Raw genomic sequence first — 18522 nt, 5'->3', positions numbered from 1 at the left:
CACTAGGCTCCTGTAGAGAGGCAGAAACTTCGTTGTCACTGAACGCTACCTATTGCTGACCTCACAGATGCTGTTAAGACTATTTAAGAGCTTATTAAAGTTGTGGGAACCTTAAATGGTCATAATTTTTTTTAATACATAAGTTTTAAATGAGACCTACACAAAAGTAGACTTGCTGTGTATCCCTCTACTTTGTTACCTGCCTTCTCCCCTTGTCGTTCCCAAGTCTCCTCGCCGCTCTTCTGGCATCTCTTTTGGCAAGCTTGTCACCTGGAAATGATTATGGTGAAGTAACAAGAGGTACCCCTCAAGATTAATGCTTTTAATTAACTGACTGATTCAGACAGCTCTTGCTATGTAGCTCTGGCTGGCCTGGAACACAGAGATTCACCTTTCTCTGCCTCTCAGTGCTTGGGCTAAAGCCATGTGCCACCACCACAAAAACTATGGACCGCTTCATGAATTTGCATGTCATGCTTGCGCAGGGGCCATGCTAATCTTCTCTGTATGGTTCCAGTTTTAGTATATGTGCTGCTGAAGTGAGCTGGGGAGATGGCTCAGCGGCTAAGAGTACTGCCTACTCTTCCAAAGGTCCTGAGTTCAATTCCTAGCAATCACATGGTGGCTCACAACCATCTGTAATGAGATCTGTTGCCCTCTTGAGGAAGAGACTTGGTCGGTTGCCCCCATCAACTTAGACCTTGAAACCCAATGTGGACAAGTTCAACAGAACTGCCATATACGGGCTGCCTATGTGTGCTTCAGCATCGCCAGGGCATAAACGTTCATTCACTCATTCACCCCTTAAGATATAGTATGTTTGTTTGCCAGAAATATGCTATAGCCAAACACAATCCCAGTGACCCCATTAAGCTGGAGCCCTGGGAGCTGTGCAGTGCATAACTTTGACAGCCATGAGTAGTGTCTGTGGGCAGTTTCCTTTATACCCAAGACCGTCTCTGGGGCATCATGGCTCTAACTACCTCTTGAGAATTTCCTGGTAAGTATCTCAGCTGTAACACAATTGAAGTGTGTTGTGTACTCAAACCTGACTTTCCTTAAAATTAGGAGTCATCTCAGAAGCCCCTGTTACAAATTTACAAATACGAAATATGCCCACATGCATGTGTGCTTGGGCAGACACACATGTACATGCACACACCGAGTCCTCCCCACATGGTTCTTAAACCCTCTGATGGCCATTCCACCTTTCATTTGTCCTGCTTCACTTTGGTCCTGTTTTTCATAGGGGCATAAGCATCACCCCCTAAGTGCTGCCCCTTTCTGGGCACCGAACTCCTTCATTGCAGTTCTTGAAAAGAAGAGACCTGGCTGGTCAGTGGAGGTGCACACCTTCAATCCCATTCACTTGGGAGGCAGAGACGGGGAGATCTCTGAGTTCGAAGCCAGCCTGGTCTACAGAGAGAGTTTCAGGACAGCCAAGGCTACACAGACAAACCCTATTTGGAAAATCCAAAAAGAAAGAGGAGGGTGGGGACAAGGAGGAAGGAGGTGGAGAAAAAAAAGGAAAGGAGGAGCTAGAGACAGGGACTGTGGTTTGCTGCTCTTCTAAGGGATCCATGTTCAGGTCTCAGCACCATGTCAGATGAGTCATAACTGCTCTGTTTCTGTCTCCCTAGGGTCTGTCTCCTCTCCTTGCCTTTGTTGGCATCTGCAGGTGCGCTCACGCACACACACACATACCATAAAAATATTTTAATATGAAGAAAAGGACAAATCTACCCACATTGTTCCCTGGTGGAGGATGTGGTGTCCACTGTTGCCCTGCGGTCTCTGTGTCTCTCCGGTCTGATTTCATCCATTCCTCCTCAGTCTCTGAACATTCATTCTCTGTCTTCTGAGCTCAGGGCCTGGTCTAGGCTGAAAGACTCGGCAGTGGACAAAGTGAATCATCATCCTTAATGGATAGAAACAGCCACCTTCAGGGGCTGGACTGTTTTAGACCCCTGAACTTAAATGTTCTTCTCCATTTTGCCTGGGGACCTGCCCATGCAGCATCTGCTGAAATTTCAGGTCAGGCCTGGGGAGATGGTGTCCTGACCCTGTAGAATTAATGCTCCATGTTTGTGTCTTTGCAGTTTGTCATTTAGATCTGACTCATTGTGAGTCTGGCCCTTGGGCTGCCTTTTAATCCCCCCAGTACCCAGAGTAGTCCCAGTGGTGTTGAATAAATGGTCATGCATAAATGCCCCAAGGCAGTGTGAGAGTCTTGGGGTGAGAGTTACCATTCCTCAAAGGTGTCTTGTTTTCTTCCTCTCCTGCTAGGAATAGATCTCCCGGTACTTGTTGCTTCTAAGTGGCTTACTCCATTCTTAAAAAGAGCCTTATCATCTAGCCAAGCTTTTCATACACACACTTTGACTATTGTGCTCAGGCAGGAATTTGTATGACAAAGGGAAAATCCAAGGAAACCCCTGTTCAGGTGGGTTCTAGTGTAATTTGGTCGTGTGAACTCTCGTTGCTGATTTACTGGAAACAAACGGTCAGTAGTTGGGACTAGGTCTACTGAAGGATGGCGTCCTTCGGTGTCCCCTGACTGGTGGCAGCAGTACACCCTGACAGCTCGTCCATCTATGTTGATTTAGTGTCATTTGCGCTGGGTGACAGTAAAACTGTCATGTGACTTTTAATAAGAAACCTTTACCAGGGGGACGTCTTGGACTCCGTTTTCATAATCCACTGAGCCATGACCTCAACCAGGCTCCGTGTGTGGACTTCAGCAGGCTGTCAACATAGCTTATATTCGTTCAAGTTCTAAATGCTAGTCCATTTGTCTTCAGTAAGACGGCTGACTTAAAAAAAAAAAAAGTCCATTTCGTGTGCTCTTGCCGTTCCCCGCCCTTCCCCCGTTTCCTATTGACAGGTCTGTCTGCTCGTCACTGCTCAGTAGCATTACCGAGTAAATGCCAATTGTAACCGCATTTAGTCGGATTCTGGAGCTGTGACTGTTGAAAAGACCCGACCGCTGTCTCAAGGGAGCCCATTCTGCTCCCACCCTGCTGCCCACTTCATCAGTAGAAGGACTGTCTTCCATACAGTGCCTGGGGGACCCAGGCCCTTCTCCTGTGTGTCTGTTAGCGGTATCACGCTGTTTTCTGTAGAAGGGGAAGGAGAGGCGATGAAGTAGACCTGAGTCGTCCCATACCGTGCCTCTTGCAGTCTGTTGACAACGACAGTCACAAGACCAATCAGACTCCCAGAGGAGCTGAGGCATGACTCACTGGATACCTCCAAAGGAGGAAACAGTTTGGTAGCCAGCTCAGCCATACATCCCGTTGAACTAGTTCCAACCTGTGTTTGCAGAACATTCCCGTCATGACACAAAGCATTTGCAGGGTTTGCGCTGTCATGTGTTCTAAGCCCTGTCTCATCAGAGAGTTCTCTAAACCCCCTACCCCATTACACTGCCTTTTCCTAAGCGCTGCTATAGCTTGCCCTCTGTCACATGGTTTTATTTTTATCTACCTGACCAGAGCGTGATGCAAGCAGACAAGATTCGTTTGTTTGATGCCAAGCCTAGAATCGTATCTGACACTTACTTGTCTTCAAGGATTCTTGAACTTTTCAATGGTAGCATTTGTCATCCGTGTGTTAGGAAATCCTTGCTGCCCAGCCCTTGTCATAAGTAGGTCACGGACACCTGCTGCTTTTGGTGGGTAGACCCTTGCCGTCCTCAAACGCACATGCGTTCAGTACCTCATTCAATGATATTTCTCTGCCCTGCTTGATTGTGGCACGAAAGAACAAGTTAGAAGCATACTTCGAGGTTGTCTAGTAAGTAAATGTATTACTCAGTTAGAGGAAATTACAATAATGAAAGTGAAATATTTTGCAGATCATGGAGGTCAATGTCGAGAAAATACAATCTCTGCTTTGCTGTAACCTTTGCAAAACCCTGCTCATGAGTAAGGCAGCCTCTTCATCGCTAATAATAACACCACTGGGGGAACTGGAAGAAAGAGACATTTGTCATTAGATGCCAAGCTAACGGCTTGAATTGTTTGGGTGGAATCCTAGTCATTGAGGGACAATGGGACTCAATCTGAAGTCCGCTTGGGAGAAAAGGGAAAAATGCTTCCACTTAGTAAAACTGTATTTTTCTGTTAGGCTGCCGTGGATAGAAATGGCAAAATTAGCTTGAGGTGAAAGCTGATTCTGTATGAAAAAACTCAGGTGTCTGTTGGAGATTCCACAGGGACGTAACCTCTCAGGTCTAGAGAGGTCCTGCTACACTGAGGGAAAATAAAGTACTTGTTGGCTGTCTGTGGGCCAGGATGGTTGGCTGACTCAAACTTCTGCTTTCTACAAGTGTAGAGACATAGCGTGAAGGCAGTCTGACTGTCCCGACTCTGGGGACACAGGCCTGAAGATTTTGGCTTGGTGTTCACCGCATTTGTGGATGCGAAGAACATCAGGAATCTCCCCGTGTTGTGAAGTCGTTCCAGCTGCTGCGTATGAAAGTGTTTCAGGCAAAAACCAGAGCCTAATGTCAGTAAGAGGCTTGAAAAAAAAAGCCGCCCTAAAACAGCGTTCAAGAAAATAGAGTGCATACTTAATATTTTCGCATATTTAAAGGATTATAAACCCTCTGGGACCTCCTAGTCGCTAATTTATTATCCCGTGCTTACTCGTTGATAAATTTCCCTTCTTGCAGAAAGATAGATGAATAAAGCTGAACACCCACGTTCCCCCCTCATAATGAAATTGCCTCATTAGACCATAGTGTGTGGGCTCTTTGGTTTGTTTGTTTTCTTTTTCTGGTGTTATAGTTTGAAGCCCAGGCCCAGTACATACTAGACAACACTGCCACTGGAATCAGCCCTGAACGGTTAGCTGAAGCAGCCATCTTGACTACATGGTACTGTTTAGCTGCGTATATATGTAAAGTTACTCTTCGAGATGTCCAAGTTTGGAAGGTTGGACAGGGAGAGTTCAGGCTGGTGGCTTTGCCTCATCCCCACCATTTTACTGCAGACACTAATGAGGAGACATTGTGCCCCGGTGTGAGTCCCCTGCTTTCAGCATCAGTAATTAAACCTGCTGTGGTGACCAAGTGACCCCAGGAATCACAGATCTTGATAGCCCTGCACAGCCGTGGTATGGTGGAGAAGGGGGGCTTCTCCCAGGACTTCTGAGCAGAGAGCCAGCATCCTGACTGCCTAGGATACAACAACAGCCGCATTCACTAAAACTATACTGTGAAACCTCCGCTCTGCAGAGCCACTCTCCCATTGAAATCAGTTCTGTGTTCAGACAAGTTCACGGAATACTGCAAAGTACCCTCCACTGTGCATACAACACAAACATACATCTCTCTCTCTCTCTCTCTCTCTCTCTCTCTCTCTCTCTCACACACACACACACACACACACACACACACACACACACGCTGGGTGGGAGAGAAGATCCCAGATAAAATGCCTATTTCTGTCCTTTCTAGGGCACCCAGGTGGCATGACTTACCACCGTGTGACCAGCTGTCCAGTAGAGCCTGCCATGTTTCTCTGCCCGTAGCCCCTCTTTTGTCTCCCCTCCTTTCTGCTCTGTGTTCTCAGAGGGAAGTCAATGCACACATTTGCTTAATGAATGGGGAACTGTCTGTCCCCGAGCTGGCTTTGGGAAGAGGGTCTAAATAAATTACTCGGAGTTCTGTTGTCTTCTGAGCATGGGACTTTAAAAATAGCTTTGACGGTAGAATGCTGTTCCGTTCTTCATAGCTACATTCTCACTGTGGTGGCCATTTTAACTCCCCAACTGCAGCCATCCAGCCTTGGCCAGCGCCTGTGGACACAGAGCATCTGCCAGGGTTTGTCTTTGTGTGCCAGACATGCCAGATGCTGCCCACTCCTGTTCTGGGTCAAGACCCAATGCTGTTGGTGTGTTTTCTTCTGCTTCAGTTAGTTCCCTGGCATGTTTGGAGGCCTCAACCCTGTTTGTCCTGTAGGTTATTTCTGTGGCTATCTACCCTGTTTAGAAAAAATGTTAACAGGAAAACATTTATCATTTTAATATGTTTAAGTGTTGTAAGGACATAACTGTCAATGATGTCTTTTCATGGCCATTTGACTTTAACTGACTCCTAATAAGAATCCATCATTAAAGATTTCCCATGTAGTCGAATTTGAATGACATCATAGGCAACACTGCACATCATGCTATTGTGTGGTAGTTCTGCAGAGTTTTTCTTATTGGTTCTTTGAAAATATTTCACATCGCCTTTAACATTTATTAATTAAAAATACATTTTGCTTATTTTTTGTTGAGTATATAGTCAGTGAGAATTAGACTTTTTTTTTCCAAGTGTAGAAGCCTGCATATTTTTGCCCCTGGGCTTCAGCAGAGAATTAGTGGTGAGGTCAGGGGTTCATCCATCCTCAGTGTTTCACGGATGTGCCTCCCTCTCTGCAGTAGGAGGCTGCTTGTTCATTTCCCGGCTGCCCAGACCCAAAACAACCACAAGAAACTATATTAATCACAACTCTGCTTGACCTGTTAGTTCAGGCTTCTTATTCATTAGCTCTTACATCTTAAATTAGCACATTTTTATTATTCTGTGTGTTGCCACAAGGCTGTGGCTTACCGGGTAAAGTTCCGGCGTCTGTCTCCTTCAGCAGCTACATGGTGTCTCTTTGACTCCACCTACTTTTTCTCTATATCTCTGTTCAGATTTCTCACCTGGGTTTATTCTGCTCTGCCATAGGCCCAAAGCAGCTTCTGTGTTAACCAATAGTAATAAAACGTAGTCACAGCCTGCAGAGGGGAATCCCACGTCACCTCCCCACAGTCCATTGCTCAAAGTGAATGGTGGCTGCTCTGAGCCTAAAGAAGAAAAAGAGGTCAGTAGAAGTGAAATTCTCAGGGTTAAGATTTTTCTCCCGCAGGTTTTCCTGGAACCCTTGGCATCAGATCCCACCTGCCTTTTGGTGAATATCACTAAAATGGGTGAATAAGTAACAAAACAGTGTTAACAGAAACATTCAGAAGCAGCAGACAATTCAGTAACTCTTGTTTTCCCGAGAACACAAGTTTTTGTTTCTCGCTCTGCTTTTCATACACTGTCGTTCATGCCAGGAAAGAATGCCGTTTGATAAGAAGAAACACAAATACTGCAGTGCCCTTTTCTCTTGCTCCGCGTTGGCTTCACACCCAGGTGACTCACACTCTGAGCCAGGTTGGAAGCCACTGTGACTGTTTGGGAGCCAACTAGGGCCTCCTTGAGCCGCTTCCCGAGTCAGGAAGGCAGTCGTCCCCCGGTTACGGAATTGTCATCTGCACATCCTCCTGCAGGAAGGATGGAATTCGCTTTCCCACCCGCGGCCCTGGCATGCAATTCCTCTGCATCTCAGGCCAACACTGTGCAAGAATTACAGGTCCCGGAGTGCTCCCAGCAGGGTTTGTGTGCATGCATCCCGTGTGCAGGACATGCATGTGACTGTACATGCAAGTGCATGTATCCAGAGTAACTTACCAATCTTATTGTACAGAAAGAATGAATCCATAACATTTCTGCTTATGATAGAATTAATCAGAATAAGTAATAACACCTCCCCAGCACTGTGGTAGGTCTTTTCTATTTAAAATGCAGGATCAGATTTCTAAGTGTTTTGTTAGGTTTTTGTCTTGTGTTTGTTTTGACAAGGGTCTCACTCCGTTGCTTTCCAACCTCAGTTCCTAAATAGCTAGGACAAGATGTGTGTGCCACCGAGCACAGCTTAATTTATTCTTCTGCTCTCAGCACTGGGAGTGATCATGCTTTTGGCAGTGGGTAATAGAATATGTGATAGCCATCTGAAGAGTGGCATATTGTATCAGTTCAGGATATTTTTTTAAAAAAACTGTTTGTTTTTGCATTTGCCTTTTAGCGAAATACCTGACTTGGTGGTGGGGAGCCAATTTCCTGTATTCATTTGCCTTTTTAAAAACACCTTCTAGGCGCAGGGCCCTGTTTGGGGAACCACAAATGGACCAGATGAAGATGGACTCCATTCTCTTGAGTACCCATCTTAGTGAGGGACTCACCTGAAAAGCAACTGCAAATATTTTATAAGGTGGCAACTATGATAGAAGCGGACAAGGTAGCACAAGTAAATAAATAAGTAGTAATAAGTAAATATAAGTAATGAGTAAATATAATAAGTGATAATAATAAGTAAGTATAAGTAATAATAAGTAAAGACTTATTTGAGGCACCATCTGAAATGACCCCTGATAAGTAAGAATAGCCCATTCTTCCTAAGAGAAGGGTGGCTTCACTGGATGAGAAGGGGGAGGGATTGCTTGGAATGGCCAAAGAATGAAGAGCAGACCCCCATGACTACAGAGAGAGTAGGGTGCGAAACTGTACAGGGAGTAGGTGGGGCTGAGGGTACACATGCTTAGAAAAGGGCAGATGTGGACATGTTTGCACAGACTGAAAATACCCCAGGTCAGGAGGCATCATCTGAAGTTCCATGGGGGCCTTGCTGGATCTGTGGTCATTCCTCTTTCTTGTTTGTTTGTTTTTGTTTTTTGAGACGTGGCTTCTCTGTAGTTTTGGAACCTGTCCTGGAACTAGCTCTTGTAGACCAGGCTGGCCTTGAGCTCACAGAGATCTGCCTACCTCTGCCTCCCTGAGTGCTGGGATTAAAGGTGTGTGCCACCACCACCCGGCTTGGTCACTCTTGTTTTAGTCCCTCATAGGTGAGGTCCCCTTCTTCTCACCTCACGGAGAGTTCCGGTGTTTGCACTCTGTTTCTTACAGTCTCCAGAATCTAAAACCGAGGACAGCATGCAGGCTATTTTTCCCTTGGTCTTTTCCTTGAATGCCTGGAAGTGCCCATTAAATGTTTATTTGTTCTTTAATGTATTTATCATATCTTTTCTCTTCCTTAGAAGGCCAGACTTTCCCCAGAGGAGGCTCTTTCTCAGATCTGTATATCATCCTTCAAGTCTAAACCAAAAGTTTTGTTTCATTACATTTTTATGCATAGTTAATGCTTATTTTGACACAGTTTATATTTATTCTTTGATAACAGAATACTTCAGGGCGTGTTGTTCATTAAATCCAGAATTTTATATAAGAAGCCTGTAGGCACCCAACCAAATTTAAACTGTAAATAAGCTAGCTATAACACAGTGATTTCAGAACGCATTGTATTCAAGATGAGGCGTTTTTAAGTTAGTGCAGTGGTTCTCAATCTGTGTGCAGCGGTTCTCAATCTGTGGGTCATGACCCCCACGGTGGTTGCTTAATCAGAAATCCTGCAGATTGATATTTATGTTATGATTCATAACAGTAGCACAATGATAGTTATAAAGTAGCAACAAAATAATTTTATGGTTGGGATTACCACAACATGAGTATTAGAAGGGCGCAGCATTAAGAAGGTAGAGAGCCACTGAGTGAGTCCATAATGATTCTTTTTTTCATCCTTTTCCTAGACAGAGTCTCATGTAATGTAGGCTGTCCTCAAACTCACTATAGCTGAAGTTGACTGCAAACATTAAAAAAAACTATATATATATATATATATATCATATATACATACTATATATATATACACACATATATACGTGTGTATGTGTCTAAGTATGTATGTCTGTATCTGCCTGCACAGTGTATGTGTGGTGGACAGAGGATCAGTTGTGGGAGTCTGTTCTCTTCTTCCCAGAGACGAAGCTCAATTCATTAGTCTCGGCACTGAACCATCTTGACAGCCTGACTTTGAGTTTCTGATCCCCTCCTTTACCTCTTGAGGCTGGGGATGAGAAGTGTGCACCACCACGTTTGATTTGCGGTGCCGGGGACCAAGCCCAGGGATTTAAGGATGCTGGGAGCTGGTTTCATACATTCTACCAGCTGAGCCAGCTCCCCGGCCTTACGGTGAACCTTGATGATGGTGAACACTTGTGTGCATGTGACTGAAGCAATGTAACTGAAGCAATGTGTGTGATCAATGACTGAAGGTGTAACTGGTGTGCCAGAATGTGGGATGTGGGGTGCCATGGGAACCCTCCAATCAGTTTGTGCCTTGATATTTCATGCTGTGAACATAGAGAGTACAGCCTGGAGCCTCGCTAAGTTGTGGTGGGACTTTGGAATCAGAAGGCTCACATTTCAAATCAAATGAGTTTCAGGTTAAAAAAAAAACCTGCTAAAATAAATAAATAAATAAATATAAATAAATAAATAAAAATAAATAAATAAAAAATAAAAAAAACTGCTGAAAAGCTAAACGCTGGTCTTGGAACCAGAGGCCTTAAATCATTTGAGGGAGTTGAGGCAAGGAAATTTCCATATTAGAAAATATCAAGAATCAGACGTAACTGCCGGTCTGTTTTGGAAAAACCTGTTGATTCCAAGCCCCTAATAGAATTTAATGTCTCACCAAGAAGGCTTTGGGCGTTTTCTTTGCCAGACCCGGTTTAATGTGGCCTTGCCCAAGCCGTTGTGACTCGCTTTGACCCTTTGATGGGGTCACCCTCAGAGACAACTTGGAAACGCGCAGGGGTGAAGATGGGTCTGTGCTGTTGAGAGACTCTTCCCGTAAAGGCGTGGGGCAACTTTTTATGGAGTGTGACTCCATTCTTAGGACATTCTCAAAGGAGAGGCGTATCATTATTTTCAATCTTGATCATTACCTCGTCTTTTATCTCTGAATGCTCGTTTTCCCCATTATCTAGATAGTATGATTTAGATGGACCCTTTGGAAATGCTTCCCCCACCCCCTTTTCTCCTTTTTTTTTTTCCTAATTTTTTGAAATACTGCCCACCCAGGGATAACAGTTTTTAAGCCGTCTAGCGTTTAAGATGCATTTTAGTGTTTTGGCCTCGACTTTAATTTTCCTGCTTCTTGGAGATTAAGGTTGGTGCTAAAATGCTATTTTATCGTTTCAGCTTTTATTTAATATACTCTAGTACGTTTAGATAGAAAATTAGGTAATTTAATCCCCACAGTGTTAGCTAGCCGTATATTTTACTTACGGTTCCATTTTAAGATGTTAGTTCATAAAATAGAGCCTTTAACTTAAATGCCTGTTACATAAGAGGCTGGAAATGGGTACTGTTAATTAAATGGACGCCATTGTTTGTTAGCCTGGATGCATCAAGGCAGCAGTAGGCGGGTCAGTCATTCTTTTAAATCTGCTACGTTCATGAGCACTTCGTGTGTCCCAGATGTTCTTGGAGAGGGGAAGGGGTTGGGGGACAGAGAGTACGCCATCTGAGAGCTGGAGGTTCCAGGCTCGTATGCTCAAAATGTCACGTGCAGCCATCTGCCTGTGTCCTAACGCCCTGTCCCTCTCTTGACTTCGCTTTCTCCTGGTGGGCTTCCTTCTTAGCATCCCCTGGGTTTGCTTTCTCCTGGTGGACTTCCTTCTTGGTACCTCCTGGCTTGGCTTTCTTCTGATGGGCTGTCTTCTTGGCATCACCTGGCATCCTGATAGTTCAAGAGCTTTAATAAGCAGGTTTAATACGTGATTAAGAATCTCTGGTTTGTGCAGTTAGGGGATAGGTCAGTTGGCATTGGTGTAAGCATTTGATTCCTAGAACTCACGTGAAAAAAAGCCAGGCATGGGGCTGCCTGCTTGTAATTCCATCTTTGAGGAGGTGGAGTCAGGCAGCCTTGGCACGCAGTGTAGCTTAATTGGTGAGCTCCAGGCCAGACAGAGATACCGTCTCAAATAAACACCTTGGAAGATGCCTCCTGGGAACTCCAGAGATGATCTTCTGACCCCTGACCCTACCCACATGCACCCCACGCACAAGCATTCATGCATGTCCACATACTTAAGAAGTGCACACACAGAATCTTAGGTTTCATCTCACTGACTTGGCATTCCCAAACTGATTCCCGCGGCAAGGTAGGAAAAATGCATTGATCACCAGAACTAGATCATAGATCGGCAATCTCATGCTGCAGCTGCCAGCATCATGGTGCCTAACAACAGACAAGAAGAGGGGAAACAGACTCCCAGCGTGCACCAGGCCCCAGTCTTCAGCGAGAGGATGAGTGAGGAATGACGTTTGATTCATTAAACTATTAGCTGGACTATTTAATTTAGCATGCGATTGTGTGAGGGAATTGTGTTAGCTAGACTGTGAGGAACTAGGGCTTTCTCTTGGCATTATCCTATGCAAAAGTCTAAATTGGTGAACCCTAAATGCTTAACTGCTCCTTTCTGAAGGGAAATAGCTTTAAATAGGCAATTCTTTGCTGTTGTCTTATTGTTGTTGTTTGGTTTGGTTTGGGTTTTGGTTTTTTTCAAGACAGGGTTTCTCTGGGTAGCTCTAGCTGTCCTGGAACTTGCTCTGTAGACCAGGCTGACCTCAGAGTCACAGAGATCTGTCTGCTTCTGCCTCCCAAGTGCTCTGATTAAGGGCGTGTGCCACCATTGTCCTAAATAGGTAATTCGAACAGTTTTTTTGTTAGCTAGTAGTTGTTTTTATTTTTTCTTGTTTTATCTTAGTATCATTGGGAAGCAATGGCTCCATAAGTGGACAGATTTCTTCTGCCCTGAGTATGTTTTCCCACATGACAGGGACGAGAGGATACAACTCAGTAAGAAGGCATCTGCCTGCTGCGCCTGAGGCCTTGGACTCCATCCTCCACACCATCTAACAGACATTCACAACTAACGCTGAAATGTGATGTGGATTAGAGCCAAGGTTCATGTGCTGTTCTCAGGATCTATAAATCATTTCTGGCCATGTGTCCCATAGCAATCCTAGCAAGAATCTACCCCACGTCCACACCTGTGAGTACTTTTTTTGAACGAGGAGCCATAACTATTATTACAAGAACAAAGAGGGATCCCCGACCCACAGACAGTCTCCAACCACCGATGGAAAAGTGCCTATTGTGTACAGAGAGGAAGTGTTTCCTGGCTTCCGGAAGTTAAATAACTCTCGGGTGGGCCAAGCGGTGTGATGCCAGTCAGCAAGAGCACAGAAGAATGTGAGCCAGAGGATATGCTGTTGGCTGTGTTAATGAATTTGGTCCATACAGGATCAGAACACAATGTATTATGGATGAACCTGTAATAAAATGCGCTCCCTCGGCCCTTCCAGTTTCACAGTTAATGGTTGGAAATTCGCTGCCAGCTGATCTTGGCTCAGAGCTCTGAAGCAGGCTCAGACCCACCTCTTGCCATTTGGAAGGGAAAAGGAAAGTGATAAAATGTGGCTTGATTCTCATAAGCAATTTATGACAGCCATTTAATAAAAATTTCAGGAGCGTCCTTTCCCTCCGAGGAGAGTCAGGGAGCATGGGAGGAACACGAGTTTAAGGTCAGGTGCGAAGGTGCTCTGTGTCTCCTAGCTTCTCCCACCCACTTCTTGGCTACACATGAAAAGAAAGAGGGAACATGGGTCGTGGGCCCAATACTTCTAACTCAATCAAGGCTCCTGTTTTGTGTCTCCATTTTGACTACCCCCCCCCCCACTCTCTGAACACAAGTTTTGTTTTGTTTTGTTTTTTAAAAAAGATTTGTTTATTTATTATGTATGCAGTGTTTTGTCTGTCTGTATGCTTGCTGGTCAGAAGAGGGCACCAGATCTCATTACAGATGGCCGTGAGCCACCATGTGGTTGCTGGGAATTGAACTCAGGACCTCTGGAAGAGCAGTCAGTGCTCTTTACCTCCGAGCCATCTCTCCAGCCCCTGAACTAAAGTTTTCCTGCTGAGTTTTGATTTCAGCCTCATGGGAGTACATGGGGGGCTACTGAGAGCCCCGCTTTTGTGCGCCCTGATGTGCAAACCTCATTAGCTAGTGTTCAGCCCGTTCGGTCTCGCTGTCACCATCATGGTTCTCCGAGGTTTTGAGAGGAGCAGGATCATGCAGTGTCATGCCTGAGCACTGGACGCCGAGGACCCGAAAGGACTCTTGGTCCCTCATGCTTAGTTAAGGAAAAGGGGGTCCCCAGGGAATTCTCAGGTGCGTGAGTTTAGGGATCTCTTCTGGCAAATGGATGGCAGTGTGGGTCAGCTCTGATGTTCCTCTCACCTGGGAGCCTGTTTGGCTTTGGCATTCGCCTCTGCTGCCTGAGCCTGTGAATCTTGGTTTAGGCAGTTTTACAGCCAGCACTCACACGGCTTCCCCTCCAGCCTTGGTAGCCTTCAAATGGTTTCTGACCACGATACGTAATGAGATACGTCTTACAGCGTGACATCGAGCTTAAACATGGATAGATGTATATCTCACAAAGCACTCTTGTAAGAAATAAACATACTATATTCTGGGATTATCTTTCCTGTTTGGGGAGTACTCTTCTTCTGGTTTCTCCTCATTAAATTGGTACTGTGACTGGCGCATGGTTTGCAGTCTGCAGTGGGAAAATGGCCCTCTCCCCCAGGCGCTCTGGGCACTGTGACTTTTAGGTCACTGTGGTGAGGGGTAGCTTAGGACGGCATAGCAAAGCTGGTGGCCTTTGAGTGGCAGCAGAATGTTCTAGAGGAGTGGAATACAGTGTCTAAAAACCAATGTTCTGGTTATTGTGTTCTGCTCCATCTGGACTCTGACCCCACCATCTGCTGCCGTAGTATTGGGGAAGTTTCTTAACCTCCTGTGTCACTTTTCCCTCATTTACAATGAAGGCAATAAAATTTTTATCATAAAATGTTGTGAGGGTTGCTATATAAAGCCTATATTAATACATAAATATTAACATTTATAGTGCTAATAGCAAACTTTTACTTCACATCACATATAAGTATTCTATATAAGTATTCTAGGTTAGCAGACATTTACCGTTAGAATTATTAATACAGTGTCTTAAGTTTATTCACATCTCCAGTTCAGTGACATTTGAAGCCCATTAAGAGAAGGTGGTTTAAGAATAGGGTTAAGTCCTGTGTCCCAAAGTATCAACTCTAATGAATGGGATGAAGTGAAAACAATACTTTGCAGCAAGATACTTGTGGTTTGGATTTGTTGAAACTCTCTCCGTTACATTCCGCAGACCCAACTGGCTTATGCCCAAACAGGAATTTGTTGGGTCCCCAAATGGAAGAGTCGGTGAGCATTGCACTTGGAATTGGCTCTATCCACCTGCCCCAGTGATGCTAGACATCTCTTTCTCCTCATCTCTTCCTCTGCCTTTTTGTATTGGCTTCATTTCCAGGCATGCTTGTCCCCAGGCAGTGTTAGAAACAGCTACCAGCTGCTCTAGTTTTACGTTCTCTAAGCAGAAATCTGAAGCCCCCAATTAGTAGTTTTAGCTCAGTTGTTTGTTTGATGGAACCAGAGGGATCCGCTAGTGCAGGGCACCGCTGTTGAACATTTTAGACCCTTGCCTAAGAGAGGCAGTAGTTGTTGGATGCCACACAGCGCATACCCACCCTGTGGGCTCCTCCCTACCCAAACCACTCTCCGGGGACGTCCCAGCAGATACCCACTGCACACAGACATCACTTTCCTTTATTCTGGACTTTCTACCTACGATGTCTTCTCCGAATAACTCCAAATGGGCAATTGACATCTGAGAACTTCTTGCAAGTCACCCTCATTTCAATTCTTAACGCACACCCCAACAGTGTCCAAGGAGGTGTCATTTCCTCTTTTGGAATCAGTTCAGATAAGTTTCCTTAACAGCGAGCCCATCTGTGTGGTGTGACTTAGAAGCTATCCTTCCTCTGATCCCACTATATGCCTGGCTCTCCCTCTCCTCTGCTTCCCCAAGCTCTCCATACTTGTTGCTTTCGTTACGAACCACAAAACTCAGACGTGGGATGCCCCACCTCCTCAGTGGTCGTGCCTTTTCATCCTGTGGTCCAGCCAGCTCCAGGGTCAGCCTTGCATTATCCTGGTCTCCTTTCATCCCCTGGCTGAGCATGAGTCCAGTCGCTCAGTTGTTAGATAGCCCATACTTTCCCTTGCAATCTCTCTCTTTTTCATGCACGCATGCACGCACATACACACACACACACACACACAAACACACACACACACACAGACACACACATGCACACGATGGTGAGTGCTTTGGGTTTAGTGGGGACTCCAGATGGTGCATTGTGGTTTCTAGGGAATTTAAGAAAATTATGGGTCTAGAGCCAGAAAAATTCTAACACACCCTAGAGCCTTTTATCTGCTGTGTGTTAAATATCTAATTAAATAGGAACTAGGAACAAGGCAAGCATACCTTTATTTCTAAGACAATATTATGTTGCATCATTTAAATCTGTATATAATTGATGTTAAATATTGCAAAGTCACATATAAACAAGGCTGTGAATTCAGATCATTTTAAAGGGTATGGTATTTTGGGGAGAAATTGGAACTTCTCTGAAGACATTCAAATCCTCAAGTCCTGAAACTATTATGTGTTCATGTCCATATGTGCGTATACATAATCACATAAGATATGCCAGGCAAGTTGGGCAGTGGTGGCGCACGCCTTTAATCCCAGCACTTGGGTGGCAGAGGCGGATGGATCTCTGAGTTCAAGGCCAGCCAGGTCTACAGAGTAAGTTCCCGGACAACCAGGTCTATACAGAGAAACCCTGTCTTAAAACACCACCCCACACACACACACTCAAAAAAAAAAAAGAAAAGAAAAAAAGGGCCAGGTGAGATATATGCGTCAATTATGTTTTGCTTTCTTATGGGAGCTTGAGACCCTAATAGTACTTATTTTCTACTGCGAGAGTTGCTGCACTACAGTTCCGACAGGAAATTGGTGAGCTAAAGCGATGAGGCCACATTTAAAACCAAACCATATGATAAATGTTTATCTTAAAAGTACCATTTTGATTAGCATTTTGTTTTCTCCATTACCGCTCTGTAAGTGGAGACCCGGGTGTCCCTTCTCCGAGTGGCCTGTCTCTTGCTCTAAAATTATAAGCACCAGGGTTGTTTAGAGGTAGGTCTGAGACCTTTTCCTTGAGAGCGTGGCCTCTGAGTCAGCTGATGCCTCTCGCATGAACTTCAGCTGTAAAGTGCCAAGCAGAGTTTCCATTTACATGTCTACGAAGTGGAGCCAGACCGCGGTGACATTCGTCCTCAGTTGAAGACTTTCCTCTAGGTTTTTATGGTTGCCTCTCACACCTGACTCAGCAGCCAAGTGTTTTCGTGGGCTATTTTACGGTCAGCAAAAGCAGCAATGGATCAGCTTGTTTGAGTGGGGAAAGTGGGCATGGGGTAGCTGTGTTGGGCTTCAGCAATGACCAAGACTTCCTCCGGAAGAACGGCATTCACCTTGCCATTATCTGCGTCCACATCAGCTCAGTAGCATCTCAGGACTAAGCGACATGGTTTTCAACCCAGGATTACACCGCCGTAAGGGGAAGTTACGACTCTTCACGGTCCAGCCCTTTCTTAGCCTGTATTATGGTTTGATTGTGTTCGAACCCTTGGTCCTCAGCTGGTGGTGCTGGTTTGGAGGCCGTGGGGTATCACGGGAGGAAGGAGACTGTTGGGTGTCGTGTCTGTCTTCCAAACGGACTCCTCTGCCTCTTTGTCTGCATTGGATATGAGCTGCCTCGGCTGCCAGCAGTGTCCTCCCTGCTGCCATGGAGAGCATCCCCTCAAACAAGGAGCCGAGATAAGTCCCTCACCCTCATGCTGGTCCTTCTAGTGTTTGTTACATTGTTGAAAATTGCAAGGCAACTGGGAAGTCCCAAACAGAGTCTGCACAGAATGAAGCTCATAAAACCACCAGATTTATCTTCTGGTTTGTAAAAGTAACTCTCGTTGTCGTTACTGAGAAAAGCTCTGAGGAGAATTTGAAGACTGATGCTTATCAGTTACCTGTCACTATCTTCCAGGTTACCCAAAACCTTGTACCATAAAGCACGCTTACATTCTCACATGGCCCGAGAATGAGAAGTCTGGGAACAGCCTAGCTGTTGATCTCATGAAGCTGCATCCAGGGTGTGGACTGAGGCTCTCTAATCATAGGGCGTGGAGTCATAGGCTTGCTCCAAGGGACACTGGCTGTACACTTTGTTCTTACGTGTAGACCTCTCCCAAGGGCTGCTCACAACGTGTTTCCATTAGTGCTGTGTGCCAGAGAGTGACCAAACCAAAGCCAGCATCCTTCACAAGTTTGTTTCCAATTGATGGTTCATCACACATGCGGTGTTCTGTTGGCCACACCTGCTCTGAGTATGATAACTTAGGAGGGGTGTTAGTACCACAGATCGGGGACCATCAGTGCCTCTTGTGATGGTTGCCAACCCAGTGTAAAAAGTTACTGTTTTGTTATTGTAACTTAGGTTTGTACCTAGGCTTCCCCTCTTCCTCCTAAAGTATTGCAAACTGAAAGGATCACCAGTATACTGTTGTGATGGGCATGCAAGGATAAGTGGCAGATGCCCCCAGCAAGGTGCTGACTGCTCTCCTGTGCCCAAGTAGCCTTCTGCTTGCTTTCCGGGTCAGCAGTGCACCAAGTATGGGGCTTGGGGGAAAGAAGGGTAATGACAGCAGAGCAAATGAACGGATCTGGATGCACCTTGGTGTTACCCTCGTCTGTCCCCTGAGGACCCGAAGCTCTGCTGCCTCTGAGATGGGATGACGTATTTA

General features: G+C 45.3%; 1 protein-coding gene and 1 non-coding gene across 2 annotated transcripts in view; one reads left to right on the top strand and one right to left on the bottom strand.

Annotated features, from left to right (window-relative positions):
• The window catches only part of Tspan5 (tetraspanin 5), a 168919-nt gene that overhangs the window by 87129 nt on the left and 63268 nt on the right, over positions 1–18522 (top strand). The window lies entirely within an intron of this gene.
• Positions 441–545, bottom strand: LOC125414866 (U6 spliceosomal RNA). The gene has a single exon (XR_007236424.2). It is a non-coding gene; the product is annotated as a U6 spliceosomal RNA (small nuclear RNA).

Source organism: Myodes glareolus, chromosome 17 (assembly GCF_982192425.1).
Source record: "Myodes glareolus chromosome 17, mMyoGla1.1, whole genome shotgun sequence".
NCBI classification, from domain to species: domain Eukaryota; kingdom Metazoa; phylum Chordata; class Mammalia; order Rodentia; family Cricetidae; genus Myodes; species Myodes glareolus.
The sequence above is the reverse complement of the archived record's forward strand: the minus strand, read 5'-3'. Positions and strand labels throughout refer to the sequence as shown.